This window comes from Eurosta solidaginis, unplaced genomic scaffold, assembly GCF_040869045.1.
Source record: "Eurosta solidaginis isolate ZX-2024a unplaced genomic scaffold, ASM4086904v1 ctg00001140.1, whole genome shotgun sequence".
Classification (NCBI taxonomy): domain Eukaryota; kingdom Metazoa; phylum Arthropoda; class Insecta; order Diptera; family Tephritidae; genus Eurosta; species Eurosta solidaginis.
Window position 1 is genome coordinate 227,138 of NW_027136962.1, and position 27,249 is coordinate 254,386.

The 27,249-nt window shown below is 33.0% G+C and overlaps 5 non-coding genes across 5 annotated transcripts; all 5 read right to left on the reverse strand.

The window, feature by feature from the left end:
• Nucleotides 1-5,089: 5,089 nt before the first annotated feature.
• LOC137235964 (5S ribosomal RNA) lies at nt 5,090-5,208 on the reverse strand. Its single transcript, XR_010948166.1, has one exon. It is a non-coding gene; the product is annotated as a 5S ribosomal RNA (ribosomal RNA).
• A 5,425-nt stretch (nt 5,209-10,633) lies between these two features.
• LOC137235965 (5S ribosomal RNA) lies at nt 10,634-10,752 on the reverse strand. Its single transcript, XR_010948167.1, has one exon. It is a non-coding gene; the product is annotated as a 5S ribosomal RNA (ribosomal RNA).
• A 5,424-nt stretch (nt 10,753-16,176) lies between these two features.
• LOC137235870 (5S ribosomal RNA) lies at nt 16,177-16,295 on the reverse strand. Its single transcript, XR_010948073.1, has one exon. It is a non-coding gene; the product is annotated as a 5S ribosomal RNA (ribosomal RNA).
• Nucleotides 16,296-21,704: 5,409 nt separating this feature from the next.
• LOC137235871 (5S ribosomal RNA) lies at nt 21,705-21,823 on the reverse strand. The gene has a single exon (XR_010948074.1). It is a non-coding gene; the product is annotated as a 5S ribosomal RNA (ribosomal RNA).
• Nucleotides 21,824-24,978: 3,155 nt separating this feature from the next.
• On the reverse strand, nt 24,979-25,097 carry LOC137235872 (5S ribosomal RNA). Its single transcript, XR_010948075.1, has one exon. It is a non-coding gene; the product is annotated as a 5S ribosomal RNA (ribosomal RNA).
• Nucleotides 25,098-27,249: the final 2,152 nt, after the last annotated feature.

Here is a 27,249-nt window from a genome sequence, read left to right on the forward strand (position 1 = left end):
AACATTCATACATACTACATATGCATGTACATCTTAATAACATATCTTTCTGTTATGTATTGTATTAGAGAAATTTTGAAATCTTTGTTAAAAAATATTGTGGTCCTGAAAAGGACCGTTTGTTTGAATGTATATTTATTTTGTGTTAATATGTCCGTAAAAATGAATTTAACCGCCGAAACCATACAATGTACGACCCTGCCTCTTCAATGCATATACAACATCCATAGCCGTAACTGTTTTCCTTTTAGCATGTTCAGTATAAGTGACTGCATCACGGATAACATTTTCCAAAAATACTTTTAAAACACCACGAGTTTCTTCATATATTAAACCAGATATACGTTTTACGCCACCACGACGTGCTAAACGTCGAATAGCTGGCTTTGTGATACCTTGGATGTTATCACGTAAAACTTTGCGATGACGTTTGGCGCCACCTTTACCTAATCCTTTTCCACCTTTGCCACGACCAGTCATTTTTTCTATTTAGCACTTTTTTTAGCTTTCACAAGAACACTTCACTTGATCACTTCACTTCACAACTAATAGCTTGGTTACCGAACGTAGCTGCTATTTATACAAAAATCCACAACATTGAGTGAGCTACCATTATGTGGCATAAATATTTCTATCTCATTTTAACTCGCACAATATTGCAACCCTAAAAAAATGGACAAATGAAACGTTTTTGTGTATTTTATTATATGTATTTCCACATTTATAAAAATTAGGTTTATTAAGTGAAGTGTTCAGTGATCAGTGTTTATTTTGAATTGTGAAAAATAAAAGTGAGAAATGGCTCGTACAAAGCAAACAGCCCGTAAATCGACTGGTGGTAAAGCGCCACGTAAACAATTGGCCACTAAAGCTGCTCGCAAAAGTGCGCCGGCAACTGGTGGAGTGAAGAAGCCACATCGTTATCGCCCAGGTACAGTCGCTTTGCGTGAAATTCGTCGTTATCAGAAGAGTACCGAACTGTTGATTCGTAAATTGCCATTCCAACGTTTGGTGCGTGAAATTGCTCAAGATTTTAAAACTGATTTACGTTTCCAGAGTTCAGCTGTTATGGCATTACAAGAAGCAAGTGAAGCATATTTAGTTGGTTTGTTCGAAGATACAAATTTGTGTGCCATTCATGCAAAACGTGTCACAATTATGCCAAAAGATATTCAATTGGCTAGACGTATACGTGGTGAACGTGCTTAATTCCATATTTTAATAAATATTATAAACGGTCCTTTTCAGGACCACAAATTTTTTTAAACAAAAAAGATCAAAAATAACTGAAGCAACTGTTAATGAAAATTCGTATTTTGATAGTAGCAGCTGTAGTTTTACCCTTAATATGGTGTGTATACCTACTCACGAGTATATACACATTTATTTGCTAAACACATACATTAGTATGTATGCACGGTTGTGTGTTTGTACCTTTGGTACGTATGAATACACGCCACAACTTTTTGCGCCTTTGTCGAGATGCTCATACAAACATACATATGTACATATATACATACAATATGTAGTAGCTTGCATGCTGTACTTTTTTAATGTTGCTCAGTTTTTTTTCTTCTGGAAAATGATGTAAGTCAACTTTTTTATGAATATTTTCAAACACTATTTTATTAATTGAAGTAGTTGTTAACGCAGATTTCGTTAAAAAAATAAATTTTCCAAAAGTGTACTTATGACCTTTTAAATTTTTCTTTCAAAAAGTGTTTTAATAGGTTTTAAAATAGATAAATACATATATATGACAATATAATTAATCTCTTTGTATATATATTTTGTCGTCCTGAAAAGGACGGTTTTAAATTTGGCGTCTAAGAATATATGTAAATCGGCGATTACATCACTTATGCTTTCTTTTCGGTCTTCTTTGGTAAAAGTACAGCTTGAATATTTGGTAAAACACCACCTTGAGCTATGGTAACTCCAGACAATAGTTTATTCAATTCTTCATCGTTACGAATAGCCAATTGTAAATGACGTGGAATAATTCTAGTTTTTTTATTATCACGTGCAGCATTACCAGCCAATTCAAGAACTTCAGCTGCCAAATATTCCATAACAGCAGCTAAATATACTGGAGCACCGGCACCAACACGTTCAGCATAATTGCCTTTACGTAACAAGCGATGAATACGACCGACAGGGAATTGAAGACCAGCACGGTTTGAACGTGACTTTGCCTTTCCCTTTACTTTACCACCTTTACCACGGCCAGACATTGTTGTTATATATTTCACTTAATACACTTTTTCACAAATACACACACTAGCTGAATAGCTTGGGCACTTTATTTCCTAAACGCAATTTGTGCTGCGCTTATATACTTTTTCGTTTGTACATTGAGCAACCCCAATCGCATGTTTTCAAATTAATGCCGGCAATATTTAGCGAATCGTTACGAACAGGTTGAATGGTTTGTCGGAAAAAATACACTTAAAGGTGCGCATTTTGACACTTAGAAAATTATTAAAAAGTGTGAGTGATAGTGAAGTGATTTTGTGAAAATTAAATATGCCTCCTAAAACTAGTGGTAAAGCAGCTAAGAAGGCCGGTAAGGCTCAGAAGAATATTACTAAAAACGACAAGAAGAAGAAGCGTAAGAGGAAGGAAAGTTATGCCATCTACATTTATAAAGTGTTGAAACAAGTACATCCTGATACTGGTATATCGTCGAAAGCAATGAGTATCATGAACAGTTTTGTTAATGACATTTTTGAACGTATTGCTGCTGAAGCATCACGTTTAGCTCATTACAATAAACGTTCAACAATTACTAGTCGCGAAATTCAAACTGCCGTACGCCTATTGTTGCCTGGTGAATTGGCTAAGCATGCCGTGAGTGAGGGTACTAAGGCTGTTACCAAATACACAAGCTCCAAGTAATTTGTGCGACTGAGGAAAATATGTATAAAAGTGAAAAATGTTAACAAAAAGGCCCTTTTCAGGGCCACAAAATATAAATTAACAAAGAGATATGAATTTTTCTAAGTCGATGAAAATTTTTAATTTTGTTTTGCAATTGAAACATCAAAAAATGTTAACAAAAAGGCGCTTTTCAGGGCCACAAAATATAAATTAACAAAGAGATATGAATTTTTCTAAGTCGATGAAAATTTTTAATTTTGTTTTGCAATTGAAACATCAATTTTAAAATTGGTCAGCATGGTAGGGCTGACTTACAGTGTCAGACACTAGAGCGGTTAATTATTATGGCGAAGCAACGCTGTAGTCAGACGTATTGCGTACATTTTTGATCTTTTTGTTTGTATATTTTGTAGCCCTGAAAAGGGCTTATTGATAATTCAACATTTAATGAATGTTGTGTCCTTGTAAATTATCACAAAAAACGCAGCATATTTATTTTTTAGCTGATGCCTTTTTTGCAGCTGGCTTTTTAGTCGCAGCCTTTTTTGGTTTGGTAGCAGTTGCTTTTGCTTTTGTTGCCTTTGACTTAGCGGTGGCAGATTTCGACTTGGTTGGCTTGGCTTTAACGGCGCCAGTCTTTTTTGCGTCTTTAGCCTTAGATTTCTCACTTTTCTTTTTTTCGGCGGTTTTCTTAGTGGCAACAGCTTTTTTCACTTTTTTCTCACCACTTGCCTTTTTAACACCACTCGACGATTTTTTCTTTAATGTTGCACTATCTTTTTTGGCTTTTGATTTATCAACCGATTTTGACTTACCATCACCTGATTTAGTGGCTGCAGCTGATAATTTAAATGAACCAGATGCCCCCTTTCCTTTGGTTTGAATCAATTTTCCACTAGTAACAGCCGATTTCAAATAGCGCTTAATAAATGGTGCCAATTTTTGGGCGTCACATTTATATGTTGCACTAATATATTTCTTAATTGCCAAAAGTGATGAGCCACCACGTTCCTTCAAATTCTTAATCGATGCATCTACCATTTGTTGAGTTGGTGGATGAGTGGGAGCAACCGATGGTTTTTTGGGTTTAGTTGCTTTTTTAGCAGCAACTTTCTTCTCAGCAACAGCAGCAGAAGCAGCTACTGGTGAGCTAACATTTGCAACAGCGATTGTGTCAGACATTTTCACTTAATTATTTTATTTAAACTTTTATTAACACTTGAAAATATTTATCAATTTAAGCACACAAAGCACAAACTCACTATTTATACTTTTTTATACAAGCGCATAGAATGCGATACTCTGTTTAAAATTTGAGAAGCGCAGCGAAAAGATGGATGACAAATGTTTTCATTTCAGTGCTACGTACCATTTACATTTGATAAACTTTTCATCTTAATAAATTAATTAAAATTCACATATTAAAGTTATTGCAAATATTCATGTAAAAATAGATAACTGAAATGTGTTAGTTTGATATACGAATTCATTTAAATTGATGAATTTCATATTTTCGGAGTGTCAGGCATTTTAATCAAAAGTTTGCACTGATAAAATCGAATTTTTTCTCAATTAAGTGAAATTTCTTAAAATATATTTGTACTAATCAAAATTTTAATTCGGATATATAAAATATGTTAAATTAGAAATCAAAAAACTTATCTTCGTTGAGTTTTAACAACATTATTTTATTTTAAAAAATTTTTTAAATATTTCTATTGCAACACTAGAGTAACCCTATATGGCTTCACTTAAAGGCATCTAAAGTTTGGAATTTTAGTCTGAATTGATTATTGATATTGGACGTCTACAACTTATATGTATAATTAAATGAAATTTCATGACATTCAAAAAAAAATAAAAAAAATTCTAATTATCAATATGATTATAATATACATATCTGAACATAATCGGACATCAGCGTCCATTTTAAGTACTATAATAGGTGGATGAGTATGAATTTGTACTATGCAGATTCATTTTGTATTTATATGATGAATGCTTATAAGCTTTAAATCAATAATTGATATGGTAAAAAATTATAACTAATATTATTATGCACGTAAATGTATGCGCGCGTATGAAATTTTTCCATTGAATCTATAGAAATATTAAATTGTATTCCAAGTATTTATTCAATTAAATGCAATTTAATAAAAAAAATATTTATGTACATATATATACATAAAATAAAAGAAAAAGTTGGATATGCCAACAACACGCGGTGTTCCCAAGCGGTCCCCCATCTAAGTACTAACCGCGCCCGACGCTGCTTAATTTCGGTGATCGGACGAGAACCGATGTATTCAGCGTGGTATGGTCGTTGGCAAAATTTGTTTGCCTAAATTGGTTATAAGTATGGCTATTTTAATGTGTATACTCGCAGCTGTGAATTTGTCCTTTTTTTTTTTAAATGATATAAGTCGATTTAAGTAAATTTTGTTATATACTTTATAGTTTAGTGTATTCAGATACTCTTGCTACTAAAATCAGATTAAGTTTATTTTTTTACAAAAATGAACTTATGCCATGTTTGAAAATAAGCCTGCTATTATAGACATATTTATATCGCTTGGCTTGTGTCGGGGTATATTCATTTGCATGAGTTTTCATTATGCATACATACGTATGCTACTTAGTTTAAACGAACATTCATACATACTACATATGCATGTACATCTTAATAACATATCTTTCTGTTATGTATTGTATTAGAGAAATTTTGAAATCTTTGTTAAAAAATATTGTGGTCCTGAAAAGGACCGTTTGTTTGAATGTATATTTATTTTGTGTTAATATGTCCGTAAAAATGAATTTAACCGCCGAAACCATACAATGTACGACCCTGCCTCTTCAATGCATATACAACATCCATAGCCGTAACTGTTTTCCTTTTAGCATGTTCAGTATAAGTGACTGCATCACGGATAACATTTTCCAAAAATACTTTTAAAACACCACGAGTTTCTTCATATATTAAACCAGATATACGTTTTACGCCACCACGACGTGCTAAACGTCGAATAGCTGGCTTTGTGATACCTTGGATGTTATCACGTAAAACTTTGCGATGACGTTTGGCGCCACCTTTACCTAATCCTTTTCCACCTTTGCCACGACCAGTCATTTTTTCTATTTAGCACTTTTTTTAGCTTTCACAAGAACACTTCACTTGATCACTTCACTTCACAACTAATAGCTTGGTTACCGAACGTAGCTGCTATTTATACAAAAATCCACAACATTGAGTGAGCTACCATTATGTGGCATAAATATTTCTATCTCATTTTAACTCGCACAATATTGCAACCCTAAAAAAATGGACAAATGAAACGTTTTTGTGTATTTTATTATATGTATTTCCACATTTATAAAAATTAGGTTTATTAAGTGAAGTGTTCAGTGATCAGTGTTTATTTTGAATTGTGAAAAATAAAAGTGAGAAATGGCTCGTACAAAGCAAACAGCCCGTAAATCGACTGGTGGTAAAGCGCCACGTAAACAATTGGCCACTAAAGCTGCTCGCAAAAGTGCGCCGGCAACTGGTGGAGTGAAGAAGCCACATCGTTATCGCCCAGGTACAGTCGCTTTGCGTGAAATTCGTCGTTATCAGAAGAGTACCGAACTGTTGATTCGTAAATTGCCATTCCAACGTTTGGTGCGTGAAATTGCTCAAGATTTTAAAACTGATTTACGTTTCCAGAGTTCAGCTGTTATGGCATTACAAGAAGCAAGTGAAGCATATTTAGTTGGTTTGTTCGAAGATACAAATTTGTGTGCCATTCATGCAAAACGTGTCACAATTATGCCAAAAGATATTCAATTGGCTAGACGTATACGTGGTGAACGTGCTTAATTCCATATTCTAATAAATATTATAAACGGTCCTTTTCAGGACCACAAATTTTTTTAAACAAAAAAGATCAAAAATAACTGAAGCAACTGTTAATGAAAATTCGTATTTTGATAGTAGCAGCTGTAGTTTTACCCTTAATATGGTGTGTATACCTACTCACGAGTATATACACATTTATTTGCTAAACACATACATTAGTATGTATGCACGGTTGTGTGTTTGTACCTTTGGTACGTATGAATACACGCCACAACTTTTTGCGCCTTTGTCGAGATGCTCATACAAACATACATATGTACATATATACATACAATATGTAGTAGCTTGCATGCTGTACTTTTTTAATGTTGCTCAGTTTTTTTTCTTCTGGAAAATGATGTAAGTCAACTTTTTTATGAATATTTTCAAACACTATTTTATTAATTGAAGTAGTTGTTAACGCAGATTTCGTTAAAAAAATAAATTTTCCAAAAGTGTACTTATGACCTTTTAAATTTTTCTTTCAAAAAGTGTTTTAATAGGTTTTAAAATAGATAAATACATATATATGACAATATAATTAATCTCTTTGTATATATATTTTGTCGTCCTGAAAAGGACGGTTTTAAATTTGGCGTCTAAGAATATATGTAAATCGGCGATTACATCACTTATGCTTTCTTTTCGGTCTTCTTTGGTAAAAGTACAGCTTGAATATTTGGTAAAACACCACCTTGAGCTATGGTAACTCCAGACAATAGTTTATTCAATTCTTCATCGTTACGAATAGCCAATTGTAAATGACGTGGAATAATTCTAGTTTTTTTATTATCACGTGCAGCATTACCAGCCAATTCAAGAACTTCAGCTGCCAAATATTCCATAACAGCAGCTAAATATACTGGAGCACCGGCACCAACACGTTCAGCATAATTGCCTTTACGTAACAAGCGATGAATACGACCGACAGGGAATTGAAGACCAGCACGGTTTGAACGTGACTTTGCCTTTCCCTTTACTTTACCACCTTTACCACGGCCAGACATTGTTGTTATATATTTCACTTAATACACTTTTTCACAAATACACACACTAGCTGAATAGCTTGGGCACTTTATTTCCTAAACGCAATTTGTGCTGCGCTTATATACTTTTTCGTTTGTACATTGAGCAACCCCAATCGCATGTTTTCAAATTAATGCCGGCAATATTTAGCGAATCGTTACGAACAGGTTGAATGGTTTGTCGGAAAAAATACACTTAAAGGTGCGCATTTTGACACTTAGAAAATTATTAAAAAGTGTGAGTGATAGTGAAGTGATTTTGTGAAAATTAAATATGCCTCCTAAAACTAGTGGTAAAGCAGCTAAGAAGGCCGGTAAGGCTCAGAAGAATATTACTAAAAACGACAAGAAGAAGAAGCGTAAGAGGAAGGAAAGTTATGCCATCTACATTTATAAAGTGTTGAAACAAGTACATCCTGATACTGGTATATCGTCGAAAGCAATGAGTATCATGAACAGTTTTGTTAATGACATTTTTGAACGTATTGCTGCTGAAGCATCACGTTTAGCTCATTACAATAAACGTTCAACAATAACTAGTCGCGAAATTCAAACTGCCGTACGCCTATTGTTGCCTGGTGAATTGGCTAAGCATGCCGTGAGTGAGGGTACTAAGGCTGTTACCAAATACACAAGCTCCAAGTAATTTGTGCGACTGAGGAAAATATGTATAAAAGTGAAAAATGTTAACAAAAAGGCCCTTTTCAGGGCCACAAAATATAAATTAACAAAGAGATATGAATTTTTCTAAGTCGATGAAAATTTTTAATTTTGTTTTGCAATTGAAACATCAAAAAATATTAACAAAAAGGCGCTTTTCAGGGCCACAAAATATAAATTAACAAAGAGATATGAATTTTTCTAAGTCGATGAAAATTTTTAATTTTGTTTTGCAATTGAAACATCAATTTTAAAATTGGTCAGCATGGTAGGGCTGACTTACAGTGTCAGACACTAGAGCGGTTAATTATTATGGCGAAGCAACGCTGTAGTCAGACGTATTGCGTACATTTTTGATCTTTTTGTTTGTATATTTTGTAGCCCTGAAAAGGGCTTATTGATAATTCAACATTTAATGAATGTTGTGTCCTTGTAAATTATCACAAAAAACGCAGCATATTTATTTTTTAGCTGATGCCTTTTTTGCAGCTGGCTTTTTAGTCGCAGCTTTTTTTGGTTTGGTAGCAGTTGCTTTTGCTTTTGTTGCCTTTGACTTAGCGGTGGCAGATTTCGACTTGGTTGGCTTGGCTTTAACGGCGCCAGTCTTTTTTGCGTCTTTAGCCTTAGATTTCTCACTTTTCTTTTTTTCGGCGGTTTTCTTAGTGGCAACAGCTTTTTTCACTTTTTTCTCACCACTTGCCTTTTTAACACCACTCGACGATTTTTTCTTTAATGTTGCACTATCTTTTTTGGCTTTTGATTTATCAACCGATTTTGACTTACCATCACCTGATTTAGTGGCTGCAGCTGATAATTTAAATGAACCAGATGCCCCCTTTCCTTTGGTTTGAATCAATTTTCCACTAGTAACAGCCGATTTCAAATAGCGCTTAATAAATGGTGCCAATTTTTGGGCGTCACATTTATATGTTGCACTAATATATTTCTTAATTGCCAAAAGTGATGAGCCACCACGTTCCTTCAAATTCTTAATCGATGCATCTACCATTTGTTGAGTTGGTGGATGAGTGGGAGCAACCGATGGTTTTTTGGGTTTAGTTGCTTTTTTAGCAGCAACTTTCTTCTCAGCAACAGCAGCAGAAGCAGCTACTGGTGAGCTAACATTTGCAACAGCGATTGTGTCAGACATTTTCACTTAATTATTTTATTTAAACTTTTATTAACACTTGAAAATATTTATCAATTTAAGCACACAAAGCACAAACTCACTATTTATACTTTTTTATACAAGCGCATAGAATGCGATACTCTGTTTAAAATTTGAGAAGCGCAGCGAAAAGATGGATGACAAATGTTTTCATTTCAGTGCTACGTACCATTTACATTTGATAAACTTTTCATCTTAATAAATTAATTAAAATTCACATATTAAAGTTATTGCAAATATTCATGTAAAAATAGATAACTGAAATGTGTTAGTTTGATATACGAATTCATTTAAATTGATGAATTTCATATTTTCGGAGTGTCAGGCATTTTAATCAAAAGTTTGCACTGATAAAATCGAATTTTTTCTCAATTAAGTGAAATTTCTTAAAATATATTTGTACTAATCAAAATTTTAATTCGGATATATAAAATATGTTAAATTAGAAATCAAAAAACTTATCTTCGTTGAGTTTTAACAACATTATTTTATTTTAAAAAATTTTTTAAATATTTCTATTGCAACACTAGAGTAACCCTATATGGCTTCACTTAAAGGCATCTAAAGTTTGGAATTTTAGTCTGAATTGATTATTGATATTGGACGTCTACAACTTATATGTATAATTAAATGAAATTTCATGACATTCAAAAAAAAAAATAAAAAAAATTCTCATTGAATGCTTATTAATTATCAATATGATTATAATATACATATCTGAACATAATCGGACATCAGCGTCCATTTTAAGTACTATAATAGGTGGATGAGTATGAATTTGTACTATGCAGATTCATTTTGTATTTATATGATGAATGCTTATAAGCTTTAAATCAATAATTGATATGGTAAAAAATTATAACTAATATTATTATGCACGTAAATGTATGCGCGCGTATGAAATTTTTCCATTGAATCTATAGAAATATTAAATTGTATTCCAAGTATTTATTCAATTAAATGCAATTTAATAAAAAAAATATTTATGTACATATATATACATAAAATAAAAGAAAAAGTTGGATATGCCAACAACACGCGGTGTTCCCAAGCGGTCCCCCATCTAAGTACTAACCGCGCCCGACGCTGCTTAATTTCGGTGATCGGACGAGAACCGATGTATTCAGCGTGGTATGGTCGTTGGCAAAATTTGTTTGCCTAAATTGGTATAAGTATGGCTATTTTAATGTGTATACTCGCAGCTGTGAATTTGTCCTTTTTTTTTTTAAATGATATAAGTCGATTTAAGTAAATTTTGTTATATACTTTATAGTTTAGTGTATTCAGATACTCTTGCTACTAAAATCAGATTAAGTTTATTTTTTTACAAAAATGAACTTATGCCATTTTTGAAAATAAGCCTGCTATTATAGACATATTTATATCGCTTGGCTTGTGTCGGGGTATATTCATTTGCATGAGTTTTCATTATGCATACATACGTATGCTACTTAGTTTAAACGAACATTCATACATACTACATATGCATGTACATCTTAATAACATATCTTTCTGTTATGTATTGTATTAGAGAAATTTTGAAATCTTTGTTAAAAAATATTGTGGTCCTGAAAAGGACCGTTTGTTTGAATGTATATTTATTTTGTGTTAATATGTCCGTAAAAATGAATTTAACCGCCGAAACCATACAATGTACGACCCTGCCTCTTCAATGCATATACAACATCCATAGCCGTAACTGTTTTCCTTTTAGCATGTTCAGTATAAGTGACTGCATCACGGATAACATTTTCCAAAAATACTTTTAAAACACCACGAGTTTCTTCATATATTAAACCAGATATACGTTTTACGCCACCACGACGTGCTAAACGTCGAATAGCTGGCTTTGTGATACCTTGGATGTTATCACGTAAAACTTTGCGATGACGTTTGGCGCCACCTTTACCTAATCCTTTTCCACCTTTGCCACGACCAGTCATTTTTTCTATTTAGCACTTTTTTTAGCTTTCACAAGAACACTTCACTTGATCACTTCACTTCACAACTAATAGCTTGGTTACCGAACGTAGCTGCTATTTATACAAAAATCCACAACATTGAGTGAGCTACCATTATGTGGCATAAATATTTCTATCTCATTTTAACTCGCACAATATTGCAACCCTAAAAAAATGGACAAATGAAACGTTTTTGTGTATTTTATTACATGTATTTCCACATTTATAAAAATTAGGTTTATTAAGTGAAGTGTTCAGTGATCAGTGTTTATTTTGAATTGTGAAAAATAAAAGTGAGAAATGGCTCGTACAAAGCAAACAGCCCGTAAATCGACTGGTGGTAAAGCGCCACGTAAACAATTGGCCACTAAAGCTGCTCGCAAAAGTGCGCCGGCAACTGGTGGAGTGAAGAAGCCACATCGTTATCGCCCAGGTACAGTCGCTTTGCGTGAAATTCGTCGTTATCAGAAGAGTACCGAACTGTTGATTCGTAAATTGCCATTCCAACGTTTGGTGCGTGAAATTGCTCAAGATTTTAAAACTGATTTACGTTTCCAGAGTTCAGCTGTTATGGCATTACAAGAAGCAAGTGAAGCATATTTAGTTGGTTTGTTCGAAGATACAAATTTGTGTGCCATTCATGCAAAACGTGTCACAATTATGCCAAAAGATATTCAATTGGCTAGACGTATACGTGGTGAACGTGCTTAATTCCATATTTTAATAAATATTATAAACGGTCCTTTTCAGGACCACAAATTTTTTTAAACAAAAAAGATCAAAAATAACTGAAGCAACTGTTAATGAAAATTCGTATTTTGATAGTAGCAGCTGTAGTTTTACCCTTAATATGGTGTGTATACCTACTCACGAGTATATACACATTTATTTGCTAAACACATACATTAATATGTATGCACGGTTGTGTGTTTGTACCTTTGGTACGTATGAATACACGCCACAACTTTTTGCGCCTTTGTCGAGATGCTCATACAAACATACATATGTACATATATACATACAATATGTAGTAGCTTGCATGCTGTACTTTTTTAATGTTGCTCAGTTTTTTTTCTTCTGGAAAATGATGTAAGTCAACTTTTTTATGAATATTTTCAAACACTATTTTATTAATTGAAGTAGTTGTTAACGCAGATTTCGTTAAAAAAATAAATTTTCCAAAAGTGTACTTATGACCTTTTAAATTTTTCTTTCAAAAAGTGTTTTAATAGGTTTTAAAATAGATAAATACATATATATGACAATATAATTAATCTCTTTGTATATATATTTTGTCGTCCTGAAAAGGACGGTTTTAAATTTGGCGTCTAAGAATATATGTAAATCGGCGATTACATCACTTATGCTTTCTTTTCGGTCTTCTTTGGTAAAAGTACAGCTTGAATATTTGGTAAAACACCACCTTGAGCTATGGTAACTCCAGACAATAGTTTATTCAATTCTTCATCGTTACGAATAGCCAATTGTAAATGACGTGGAATAATTCTAGTTTTTTTATTATCACGTGCAGCATTACCAGCCAATTCAAGAACTTCAGCTGCCAAATATTCCATAACAGCAGCTAAATATACTGGAGCACCGGCACCAACACGTTCAGCATAATTGCCTTTACGTAACAAGCGATGAATACGACCGACAGGGAATTGAAGACCAGCACGGTTTGAACGTGACTTTGCCTTTCCCTTTACTTTACCACCTTTACCACGGCCAGACATTGTTGTTATATATTTCACTTAATACACTTTTTCACAAATACACACACTAGCTGAATAGCTTGGGCACTTTATTTCCTAAACGCAATTTGTGCTGCGCTTATATACTTTTTCGTTTGTACATTGAGCAACCCCAATCGCATGTTTTCAAATTAATGCCGGCAATATTTAGCGAATCGTTACGAACAGGTTGAATGGTTTGTCGGAAAAAATACACTTAAAGGTGCGCATTTTGACACTTAGAAAATTATTAAAAAGTGTGAGTGATAGTGAAGTGATTTTGTGAAAATTAAATATGCCTCCTAAAACTAGTGGTAAAGCAGCTAAGAAGGCCGGTAAGGCTCAGAAGAATATTACTAAAAACGACAAGAAGAAGAAGCGTAAGAGGAAGGAAAGTTATGCCATCTACATTTATAAAGTGTTGAAACAAGTACATCCTGATACTGGTATATCGTCGAAAGCAATGAGTATCATGAACAGTTTTGTTAATGACATTTTTGAACGTATTGCTGCTGAAGCATCACGTTTAGCTCATTACAATAAACGTTCAACAATAACTAGTCGCGAAATTCAAACTGCCGTACGCCTATTGTTGCCTGGTGAATTGGCTAAGCATGCCGTGAGTGAGGGTACTAAGGCTGTTACCAAATACACAAGCTCCAAGTAATTTGTGCGACTGAGGAAAATATGTATAAAAGTGAAAAATGTTAACAAAAAGGCCCTTTTCAGGGCCACAAAATATAAATTAACAAAGAGATATGAATTTTTCTAAGTCGATGAAAATTTTTAATTTTGTTTTGCAATTGAAACATCAAAAATATTAACAAAAAGGCGCTTTTCAGGGCCACAAAATATAAATTAACAAAGAGATATGAATTTTTCTAAGTCGATGAAAATTTTTAATTTTGTTTTGCAATTGAAACATCAATTTTAAAATTGGTCAGCATGGTAGGGCTGACTTACAGTGTCAGACACTAGAGCGGTTAATTATTATGGCGAAGCAACGCTGTAGTCAGACGTATTGCGTACATTTTTGATCTTTTTGTTTGTATATTTTGTAGCCCTGAAAAGGGCTTATTGATAATTCAACATTTAATGAATGTTGTGTCCTTGTAAATTATCACAAAAAACGCAGCATATTTATTTTTTAGCTGATGCCTTTTTTTGCAGCTGGCTTTTTAGTCGCAGCTTTTTTTGGTTTGGTAGCAGTTGCTTTTGCTTTTGTTGCCTTTGACTTAGCGGTGGCCAGATTTCGACTTGGTTGGCTTGGCTTTAACGGCGCCAGTCTTTTTTGCGTCTTTAGCCTTAGATTTCTCACTTTTCTTTTTTTCGGCGGTTTTCTTAGTGGCAACAGCTTTTTTCACTTTTTTCTCACCACTTGCCTTTTTAACACCACTCGACGATTTTTTCTTTAATGTTGCACTATCTTTTTTGGCTTTTGATTTATCAACCGATTTTGACTTACCATCACCTGATTTAGTGGCTGCAGCTGATAATTTAAATGAACCAGATGCCCCCTTTCCTTTGGTTTGAATCAATTTTCCACTAGTAACAGCCGATTTCAAATAGCGCTTAATAAATGGTGCCAATTTTTGGGCGTCACATTTATATGTTGCACTAATATATTTCTTAATTGCCAAAAGTGATGAGCCACCACGTTCCTTCAAATTCTTAATCGATGCATCTACCATTTGTTGAGTTGGTGGATGAGTGGGAGCAACCGATGGTTTTTTGGGTTTAGTTGCTTTTTTAGCAGCAACTTTCTTCTCAGCAACAGCAGCAGAAGCAGCTACTGGTGAGCTAACATTTGCAACAGCGATTGTGTCAGACATTTTCACTTAATTATTTTATTTAAACTTTTATTAACACTTGAAAATATTTATCAATTTAAGCCACAAAGCACAAACTCACTATTTATACTTTTTTATACAAGCGCATAGAATGCGATACTCTGTTTAAAATTTGAGAAGCGCAGCGAAAAGATGGATGACAAATGTTTTCATTTCAGTGCTACGTACCATTTACATTTGATAAACTTTTCATCTTAATAAATTAATTAAAATTCACATATTAAAGTTATTGCAAATATTCATGTAAAAATAGATAACTGAAATGTGTTAGTTTGATATACGAATTCATTTAAATTGATGAATTTCATATTTTCGGAGTGTCAGGCATTTTAATCAAAAGTTTGCACTGATAAAATCGAATTTTTTCTCAATTAAGTGAAATTTCTTAAAATATATTTGTACTAATCAAAATTTTAATTCGGATATATAAAATATGTTAAATTAGAAATCAAAAAAACTTATCTTCGTTGAGTTTTAACAACATTATTTTATTTTAAAAATTTTTTAAATATTTCTATTGCAACACTAGAGTAACCCTATATGGCTTCACTTAAAGGCATCTAAAGTTTGGAATTTTAGTCTGAATTGATTATTGATATTGGACGTCTACAACTTATATGTATAATTAAATGAAATTTCATGACATTCAAAAAAAAAAATAAAAAAAATTCTCATTGAATGCTTATTAATTATCAATATGATTATAATATACATATCTGAACATAATCGGACATCAGCGTCCATTTTAAGTACTATAATAGGTGGATGAGTATGAATTTGTACTATGCAGATTCATTTTGTATTTATATGATGAATGCTTATAAGCTTTAAATCAATAATTGATATGGTAAAAAATTATAACTAATATTATTATGCACGTAAATGTATGCGCGCGTATGAAATTTTTCCATTGAATCTATAGAAATATTAAATTGTATTCCAAGTATTTATTCAATTAAATGCAATTTAATAAAAAAAATATTTATGTACATATATATACATAAAATAAAAGAAAAAGTTGGATATGCCAACAACACGCGGTGTTCCCAAGCGGTCCCCCATCTAAGTACTAACCGCGCCCGACGCTGCTTAATTTCGGTGATCGGACGAGAACCGATGTATTCAGCGTGGTATGGTCGTTGGCAAAATTTGTTTGCCTAAATTGGTATAAGTATGGCTATTTTAATGTGTATACTCGCAGCTGTGAATTTGTCCTTTTTTTTTTTAAATGATATAAGTCGATTTAAGTAAATTTTGTTATATACTTTATAGTTTAGTGTATTCAGATACTCTTGCTACTAAAATCAGATTAAGTTTATTTTTTTACAAAAATGAACTTATGCCATTTTTGAAAATAAGCCTGCTATTATAGACATATTTATATCGCTTGGCTTGTGTCGGGGTATATTCATTTGCATGAGTTTTCATTATGCATACATACGTATGCTACTTAGTTTAAACGAACATTCATACATACTACATATGCATGTACATCTTAATAACATATCTTTCTGTTATGTATTGTATTAGAGAAATTTTGAAATCTTTGTTAAAAAATATTGTGGTCCTGAAAAGGACCGTTTGTTTGAATGTATATTTATTTTGTGTTAATATGTCCGTAAAAATGAATTTAACCGCCGAAACCATACAATGTACGACCCTGCCTCTTCAATGCATATACAACATCCATAGCCGTAACTGTTTTCCTTTTAGCATGTTCAGTATAAGTGACTGCATCACGGATAACATTTTCCAAAAATACTTTTAAAACACCACGAGTTTCTTCATATATTAAACCAGATATACGTTTTACGCCACCACGACGTGCTAAACGTCGAATAGCTGGCTTTGTGATACCTTGGATGTTATCACGTAAAACTTTGCGATGACGTTTGGCGCCACCTTTACCTAATCCTTTTCCACCTTTGCCACGACCAGTCATTTTTTCTATTTAGCACTTTTTTTAGCTTTCACAAGAACACTTCACTTGATCACTTCACTTCACAACTAATAGCTTGGTTACCGAACGTAGCTGCTATTTATACAAAAATCCACAACATTGAGTGAGCTACCATTATGTGGCATAAATATTTCTATCTCATTTTAACTCGCACAATATTGCAACCCTAAAAAAATGGACAAATGAAACGTTTTTGTGTATTTTATTATATGTATTTCCACATTTATAAAAATTAGGTTTATTAAGTGAAGTGTTCAGTGATCAGTGTTTATTTTGAATTGTGAAAAATAAAAGTGAGAAATGGCTCGTACAAAGCAAACAGCCCGTAAATCGACTGGTGGTAAAGCGCCACGTAAACAATTGGCCACTAAAGCTGCTCGCAAAAGTGCGCCGGCAACTGGTGGAGTGAAGAAGCCACATCGTTATCGCCCAGGTACAGTCGCTTTGCGTGAAATTCGTCGTTATCAGAAGAGTACCGAACTGTTGATTCGTAAATTGCCATTCCAACGTTTGGTGCGTGAAATTGCTCAAGATTTTAAAACTGATTTACGTTTCCAGAGTTCAGCTGTTATGGCATTACAAGAAGCAAGTGAAGCATATTTAGTTGGTTTGTTCGAAGATACAAATTTGTGTGCCATTCATGCAAAACGTGTCACAATTATGCCAAAAGATATTCAATTGGCTAGACGTATACGTGGTGAACGTGCTTAATTCCATATTTTAATAAATATTATAAACGGTCCTTTTCAGGACCACAAATTTTTTTAAACAAAAAAGATCAAAAATAACTGAAGCAACTGTTAATGAAAATTCGTATTTTGATAGTAGCAGCTGTAGTTTTACCCTTAATATGGTGTGTATACCTACTCACGAGTATATACACATTTATTTGCTAAACACATACATTAATATGTATGCACGGTTGTGTGTTTGTACCTTTGGTACGTATGAATACACGCCACAACTTTTTGCGCCTTTGTCGAGATGCTCATACAAACATACATATGTACATATATACATACAATATGTAGTAGCTTGCATGCTGTACTTTTTTAATGTTGCTCAGTTTTTTTTCTTCTGGAAAATGATGTAAGTCAACTTTTTTATGAATATTTTCAAACACTATTTTATTAATTGAAGTAGTTGTTAACGCAGATTTCGTTAAAAAAATAAATTTTCCAAAAGTGTACTTATGACCTTTTAAATTTTTCTTTCAAAAAGTGTTTTAATAGGTTTTAAAATAGATAAATACATATATATGACAATATAATTAATCTCTTTGTATATATATTTTGTCGTCCTGAAAAGGACGGTTTTAAATTTGGCGTCTAAGAATATATGTAAATCGGCGATTACATCACTTATGCTTTCTTTTCGGTCTTCTTTGGTAAAAGTACAGCTTGAATATTTGGTAAAACACCACCTTGAGCTATGGTAACTCCAGACAATAGTTTATTCAATTCTTCATCGTTACGAATAGCCAATTGTAAATGACGTGGAATAATTCTAGTTTTTTTATTATCACGTGCAGCATTACCAGCCAATTCAAGAACTTCAGCTGCCAAATATTCCATAACAGCAGCTAAATATACTGGAGCACCGGCACCAACACGTTCAGCATAATTGCCTTTACGTAACAAGCGATGAATACGACCGACAGGGAATTGAAGACCAGCACGGTTTGAACGTGACTTTGCCTTTCCCTTTACTTTACCACCTTTACCACGGCCAGACATTGTTGTTATATATTTCACTTAATACACTTTTTCACAAATACACACTAGCTGAATAGCTTGGGCACTTTATTTCCTAAACGCAATTTGTGCTGCGCTTATATACTTTTTCGTTTGTACATTGAGCAACCCCAATCGCATGTTTTCAAATTAATGCCGGCAATATTTAGCGAATCGTTACGAACAGGTTGAATGGTTTGTCGGAAAAAATACACTTAAAGGTGCGCATTTTGACACTTGGAAAATTATTAAAAAGTGTGAGTGATAGTGAAGTGATTTTGTGAAAATTAAATATGCCTCCTAAAACTAGTGGTAAAGCAGCTAAGAAGGCCGGTAAGGCTCAGAAGAATATTACTAAAAACGACAAGAAGAAGAAGCGTAAGAGGAAGGAAAGTTATGCCATCTACATTTATAAAGTGTTGAAACAAGTACATCCTGATACTGGTATATCGTCGAAAGCAATGAGTATCATGAACAGTTTTGTTAATGACATTTTTGAACGTATTGCTGCTGAAGCATCACGTTTAGCTCATTACAATAAACGTTCAACAATTACTAGTCGCGAAATTCAAACTGCCGTACGCCTATTGTTGCCTGGTGAATTGGCTAAGCATGCCGTGAGTGAGGGTACTAAGGCTGTTACCAAATACACAAGCTCCAAGTAATTTGTGCGACTGAGGAAGTGAAAAATGTTAACAAAAAGGCCCTTTTCAGGGCCACAAAATATAAATTAACAAAGAGATATGAATTTTTCTAAGTCGATGAAAATTTTTAATTTTGTTTTGCAATTGAAACATCAAAAAATGTTAACAAAAAGGCGCTTTTCAGGGCCACAAAATATAAATTAACAAAGAGATATGAATTTTTCTAAGTCGATGAAAATTTTTAATTTTGTTTTGCAATTGAAACATCAATTTTAAAATTGGTCAGCATGGTAGGGCTGACTTACAGTGTCAGACACTAGAGCGGTTAATTATTATGGCGAAGCAACGCTGTAGTCAGACGTATTGCGTACATTTTTGATCTTTTTGTTTGTATATTTTGTAGCCCTGAAAAGGGCTTATTGATAATTCAACATTTAATGAATGTTGTGTCCTTGTAAATTATCACAAAAAACGCAGCATATTTATTTTTTAGCTGATGCCTTTTTTGCAGCTGGCTTTTTAGTCGCAGCCTTTTTTGGTTTGGTAGCAGTTGCTTTTGCTTTTGTTGCCTTTGACTTAGCGGTGGCAGATTTCGACTTGGTTGGCTTGGCTTTAACGGCGCCAGTCTTTTTTGCGTCTTTAGCCTTAGATTTCTCACTTTTCTTTTTTTCGGCGGTTTTCTTAGTGGCAACAGCTTTTTTCACTTTTTTCTCACCACTTGCCTTTTTAACACCACTCGACGATTTTTTCTTTAATGTTGCACTATCTTTTTTGGCTTTTGATTTATCAACCGATTTTGACTTACCATCACCTGATTTAGTGGCTGCAGCTGATAATTTAAATGAACCAGATGCCCCCTTTCCTTTGGTTTGAATCAATTTTCCACTAGTAACAGCCGATTTCAAATAGCGCTTAATAAATGGTGCCAATTTTTGGGCGTCACATTTATATGTTGCACTAATATATTTCTTAATTGCCAAAAGTGATGAGCCACCACGTTCCTTCAAATTCTTAATCGATGCATCTACCATTTGTTGAGTTGGTGGATGAGTGGGAGCAACCGATGGTTTTTTGGGTTTAGTTGCTTTTTTAGCAGCAACTTTCTTCTCAGCAACAGCAGCAGAAGCAGCTACTGGTGAGCTAACATTTGCAACAGCGATTGTGTCAGACATTTTCACTTAATTATTTTATTTAAACTTTTATTAACACTTGAAAATATTTATCAATTTAAGCACACAAAGCACAAACTCACTATTTATACTTTTTTATACAAGCGCATAGAATGCGATACTCTGTTTAAAATTTGAGAAGCGCAGCGAAAAGATGGATGACAAATGTTTTCATTTCAGTGCTACGTACCATTTACATTTGATAAACTTTTCATCTTAATAAATTAATTAAAATTCACATATTAAAGTTATTGCAAATATTCATGTAAAAATAGATAACTGAAATGTGTTAGTTTGATATACGAATTCATTTAAATTGATGAATTTCATATTTTCGGAGTGTCAGGCATTTTAATCAAAAGTTTGCACTGATAAAATCGAATTTTTTCTCAATTAAGTGAAATTTCTTAAAATATATTTGTACTAATCAAAATTTTAATTCGGATATATAAAATATGTTAAATTAGAAATCAAAAAACTTATCTTCGTTGAGTTTTAACAACATTATTTTATTTTAAAAAATTTTTTAAATATTTCTATTGCAACACTAGAGTAACCCTATATGGCTTCACTTAAAGGCATCTAAAGTTTGGAATTTTAGTCTGAATTGATTATTGATATTGGACGTCTACAACTTATATGTATAATTAAATGAAATTTCATGACATTCAAAAAAAAAAATAAAAAAAATTCTCATTGAATGCTTATTAATTATCAATATGATTATAATATACATATCTGAACATAATCGGACATCAGCGTCCATTTTAAGTACTATAATAGGTGGATGAGTATGAATTTGTACTATGCAGATTCATTTTGTATTTATATGATGAATGCTTATAAGCTTTAAATCAATAATTGATATGGTAAAAAATTATAACTAATATTATTATGCACGTAAATGTATGCGCGCGTATGAAATTTTTCCATTGAATCTATAGAAATATTAAATTGTATTCCAAGTATTTATTCAATTAAATGCAATTTAATAAAAAAAATATTTATGTACATATATATACATAAAATAAAAGAAAAAGTTGGATATGCCAACAACACGCGGTGTTCCCAAGCGGTCCCCCATCTAAGTACTAACCGCGCCCGACGCTGCTTAATTTCGGTGATCGGACGAGAACCGATGTATTCAGCGTGGTATGGTCGTTGGCAAAATTTGTTTGCCTAAATTGGTATAAGTATGGCTATTTTAATGTGTATACTCGCAGCTGTGAATTTGTCCTTTTTTTTTTTAAATGATATAAGTCGATTTAAGTAAATTTTGTTATATACTTTATAGTTTAGTGTATTCAGATACTCTTGCTACTAAAATCAGATTAAGTTTATTTTTTTACAAAAATGAACTTATGCCATTTTTGAAAATAAGCCTGCTATTATAGACATATTTATATCGCTTGGCTTGTGTCGGGGTATATTCATTTGCATGAGTTTTCATTATGCATACATACGTATGCTACTTAGTTTAAACGAACATTCATACATACTACATATGCATGTACATCTTAATAACATATCTTTCTGTTATGTATTGTATTAGAGAAATTTTGAAATCTTTGTTAAAAAATATTGTGGTCCTGAAAAGGACCGTTTGTTTGAATGTATATTTATTTTGTGTTAATATGTCCGTAAAAATGAATTTAACCGCCGAAACCATACAATGTACGACCCTGCCTCTTCAATGCATATACAACATCCATAGCCGTAACTGTTTTCCTTTTAGCATGTTCAGTATAAGTGACTGCATCACGGATAACATTTTCCAAAAATACTTTTAAAACACCACGAGTTTCTTCATATATTAAACCAGATATACGTTTTACGCCACCACGACGTGCTAAACGTCGAATAGCTGGCTTTGTGATACCTTGGATGTTATCACGTAAAACTTTGCGATGACGTTTGGCGCCACCTTTACCTAATCCTTTTCCACCTTTGCCACGACCAGTCATTTTTTCTATTTAGCACTTTTTTTAAACGTTCAACAATTACTAGTCGCGAAATTCAAACTGCCGTACGCCTATTGTTGCCTGGTGAATTGGCTAAGCATGCCGTGAGTGAGGGTACTAAGGCTGTTACCAAATACACAAGCTCCAAGTAATTTGTGCGACTGAGGAAAATATGTATAAAAGTGAAAAATGTTAACAAAAAGGCCCTTTTCAGGGCCACAAAATATAAATTAACAAAGAGATATGAATTTTTCTAAGTCGATGAAAATTTTTAATTTTGTTTTGCAATTGAAACATCAAAAAATATTAACAAAAAGGCGCTTTTCAGGGCCACAAAATATAAATTAACAAAGAGATATGAATTTTTCTAAGTCGATGAAAATTTTTAATTTTGTTTTGCAATTGAAACATCAATTTTAAAATTGGTCAGCATGGTAGGGCTGACTTACAGTGTCAGACACTAGAGCGGTTAATTATTATGGCGAAGCAACGCTGTAGTCAGACGTATTGCGTACATTTTTGATCTTTTTGTTTGTATATTTTGTAGCCCTGAAAAGGGCTTATTGATAATTCAACATTTAATGAATGTTGTGTCCTTGTAAATTATCACAAAAAACGCAGCATATTTATTTTTTAGCTGATGCCTTTTTTGCAGCTGGCTTTTTAGTCGCAGCTTTTTTTGGTTTGGTAGCAGTTGCTTTTGCTTTTGTTGCCTTTGACTTAGCGGTGGCAGATTTCGACTTGGTTGGCTTGGCTTTAACGGCGCCAGTCTTTTTTGCGTCTTTAGCCTTAGATTTCTCACTTTTCTTTTTTTCGGCGGTTTTCTTAGTGGCAACAGCTTTTTTCACTTTTTTCTCACCACTTGCCTTTTTAACACCACTCGACGATTTTTTCTTTAATGTTGCACTATCTTTTTTGGCTTTTGATTTATCAACCGATTTTGACTTACCATCACCTGATTTAGTGGCTGCAGCTGATAATTTAAATGAACCAGATGCCCCCTTTCCTTTGGTTTGAATCAATTTTCCACTAGTAACAGCCGATTTCAAATAGCGCTTAATAAATGGTGCCAATTTTTGGGCGTCACATTTATATGTTGCACTAATATATTTCTTAATTGCCAAAAGTGATGAGCCACCACGTTCCTTCAAATTCTTAATCGATGCATCTACCATTTGTTGAGTTGGTGGATGAGTGGGAGCAACCGATGGTTTTTTGGGTTTAGTTGCTTTTTTAGCAGCAACTTTCTTCTCAGCAACAGCAGCAGAAGCAGCTACTGGTGAGCTAACATTTGCAACAGCGATTGTGTCAGACATTTTCACTTAATTATTTTATTTAAACTTTTATTAACACTTGAAAATATTTATCAATTTAAGCACACAAAGCACAAACTCACTATTTATACTTTTTTATACAAGCGCATAGAATGCGATACTCTGTTTAAAATTTGAGAAGCGCAGCGAAAAGATGGATGACAAATGTTTTCATTTCAGTGCTACGTACCATTTACATTTGATAAACTTTTCATCTTAATAAATTAATTAAAATTCACATATTAAAGTTATTGCAAATATTCATGTAAAAATAGATAACTGAAATGTGTTAGTTTGATATACGAATTCATTTAAATTGATGAATTTCATATTTTCGGAGTGTCAGGCATTTTAATCAAAAGTTTGCACTGATAAAATCGAATTTTTTCTCAATTAAGTGAAATTTCTTAAAATATATTTGTACTAATCAAAATTTTAATTCGGATATATAAAATATGTTAAATTAGAAATCAAAAAACTTATCTTCGTTGAGTTTTAACAACATTATTTTATTTTAAAAAATTTTTTAAATATTTCTATTGCAACACTAGAGTAACCCTATATGGCTTCACTTAAAGGCATCTAAAGTTTGGAATTTTAGTCTGAATTGATTATTGATATTGGACGTCTACAACTTATATGTATAATTAAATGAAATTTCATGACATTCAAAAAAAAAAATAAAAAAAATTCTCATTGAATGCTTATTAATTATCAATATGATTATAATATACATATCTGAACATAATCGGACATCAGCGTCCATTTTAAGTACTATAATAGGTGGATGAGTATGAATTTGTACTATGCAGATTCATTTTGTATTTATATGATGAATGCTTATAAGCTTTAAATCAATAATTGATATGGTAAAAAATTATAACTAATATTATTATGCACGTAAATGTATGCGCGCGTATGAAATTTTTCCATTGAATCTATAGAAATATTAAATTGTATTCCAAGTATTTATTCAATTAAATGCAATTTAATAAAAAAAATATTTATGTACATATATATACATAAAATAAAAGAAAAAGTTGGATATGCCAACAACACGCGGTGTTCCCAAGCGGTCCCCCATCTAAGTACTAACCGCGCCCGACGCTGCTTAATTTCGGTGATCGGACGAGAACCGATGTATTCAGCGTGGTATGGTCGTTGGCAAAATTTGTTTGCCTAAATTGGTATAAGTATGGCTATTTTAATGTGTATACTCGCAGCTGTGAATTTGTCCTTTTTTTTTTTAAATGATATAAGTCGATTTAAGTAAATTTTGTTATATACTTTATAGTTTAGTGTATTCAGATACTCTTGCTACTAAAATCAGATTAAGTTTATTTTTTTACAAAAATGAACTTATGCCATTTTTGAAAATAAGCCTGCTATTATAGACATATTTATATCGCTTGGCTTGTGTCGGGGTATATTCATTTGCATGAGTTTTCATTATGCATACATACGTATGCTACTTAGTTTAAACGAACATTCATACATACTACATATGCATGTACATCTTAATAACATATCTTTCTGTTATGTATTGTATTAGAGAAATTTTGAAATCTTTGTTAAAAAATATTGTGGTCCTGAAAAGGACCGTTTGTTTGAATGTATATTTATTTTGTGTTAATATGTCCGTAAAAATGAATTTAACCGCCGAAACCATACAATGTACGACCCTGCCTCTTCAATGCATATACAACATCCATAGCCGTAACTGTTTTCCTTTTAGCATGTTCAGTATAAGTGACTGCATCACGGATAACATTTTCCAAAAATACTTTTAAAACACCACGAGTTTCTTCATATATTAAACCAGATATACGTTTTACGCCACCACGACGTGCTAAACGTCGAATAGCTGGCTTTGTGATACCTTGGATGTTATCACGTAAAACTTTGCGATGACGTTTGGCGCCACCTTTACCTAATCCTTTTCCACCTTTGCCACGACCAGTCATTTTTTCTATTTAGCACTTTTTTTAAACGTTCAACAATTACTAGTCGCGAAATTCAAACTGCCGTACGCCTATTGTTGCCTGGTGAATTGGCTAAGCATGCCGTGAGTGAGGGTACTAAGGCTGTTACCAAATACACAAGCTCCAAGTAATTTGTGCGACTGAGGAAAATATGTATAAAAGTGAAAAATGTTAACAAAAAGGCCCTTTTCAGGGCCACAAAATATAAATTAACAAAGAGATATGAATTTTTCTAAGTCGATGAAAATTTTTAATTTTGTTTTGCAATTGAAACATCAAAAAATATTAACAAAAAGGCGCTTTTCAGGGCCACAAAATATAAATTAACAAAGAGATATGAATTTTTCTAAGTCGATGAAAATTTTTAATTTTGTTTTGCAATTGAAACATCAATTTTAAAATTGGTCAGCATGGTAGGGCTGACTTACAGTGTCAGACACTAGAGCGGTTAATTATTATGGCGAAGCAACGCTGTAGTCAGACGTATTGCGTACATTTTTGATCTTTTTGTTTGTATATTTTGTAGCCCTGAAAAGGGCTTATTGATAATTCAACATTTAATGAATGTTGTGTCCTTGTAAATTATCACAAAAAACGCAGCATATTTATTTTTTAGCTGATGCCTTTTTTGCAGCTGGCTTTTTAGTCGCAGCTTTTTTTGGTTTGGTAGCAGTTGCTTTTGCTTTTGTTGCCTTTGACTTAGCGGTGGCAGATTTCGACTTGGTTGGCTTGGCTTTAACGGCGCCAGTCTTTTTTGCGTCTTTAGCCTTAGATTTCTCACTTTTCTTTTTTTCGGCGGTTTTCTTAGTGGCAACAGCTTTTTTCACTTTTTTCTCACCACTTGCCTTTTTAACACCACTCGACGATTTTTTCTTTAATGTTGCACTATCTTTTTTGGCTTTTGATTTATCAACCGATTTTGACTTACCATCACCTGATTTAGTGGCTGCAGCTGATAATTTAAATGAACCAGATGCCCCCTTTCCTTTGGTTTGAATCAATTTTCCACTAGTAACAGCCGATTTCAAATAGCGCTTAATAAATGGTGCCAATTTTTGGGCGTCACATTTATATGTTGCACTAATATATTTCTTAATTGCCAAAAGTGATGAGCCACCACGTTCCTTCAAATTCTTAATCGATGCATCTACCATTTGTTGAGTTGGTGGATGAGTGGGAGCAACCGATGGTTTTTTGGGTTTAGTTGCTTTTTTAGCAGCAACTTTCTTCTCAGCAACAGCAGCAGAAGCAGCTACTGGTGAGCTAACATTTGCAACAGCGATTGTGTCAGACATTTTCACTTAATTATTTTATTTAAACTTTTATTAACACTTGA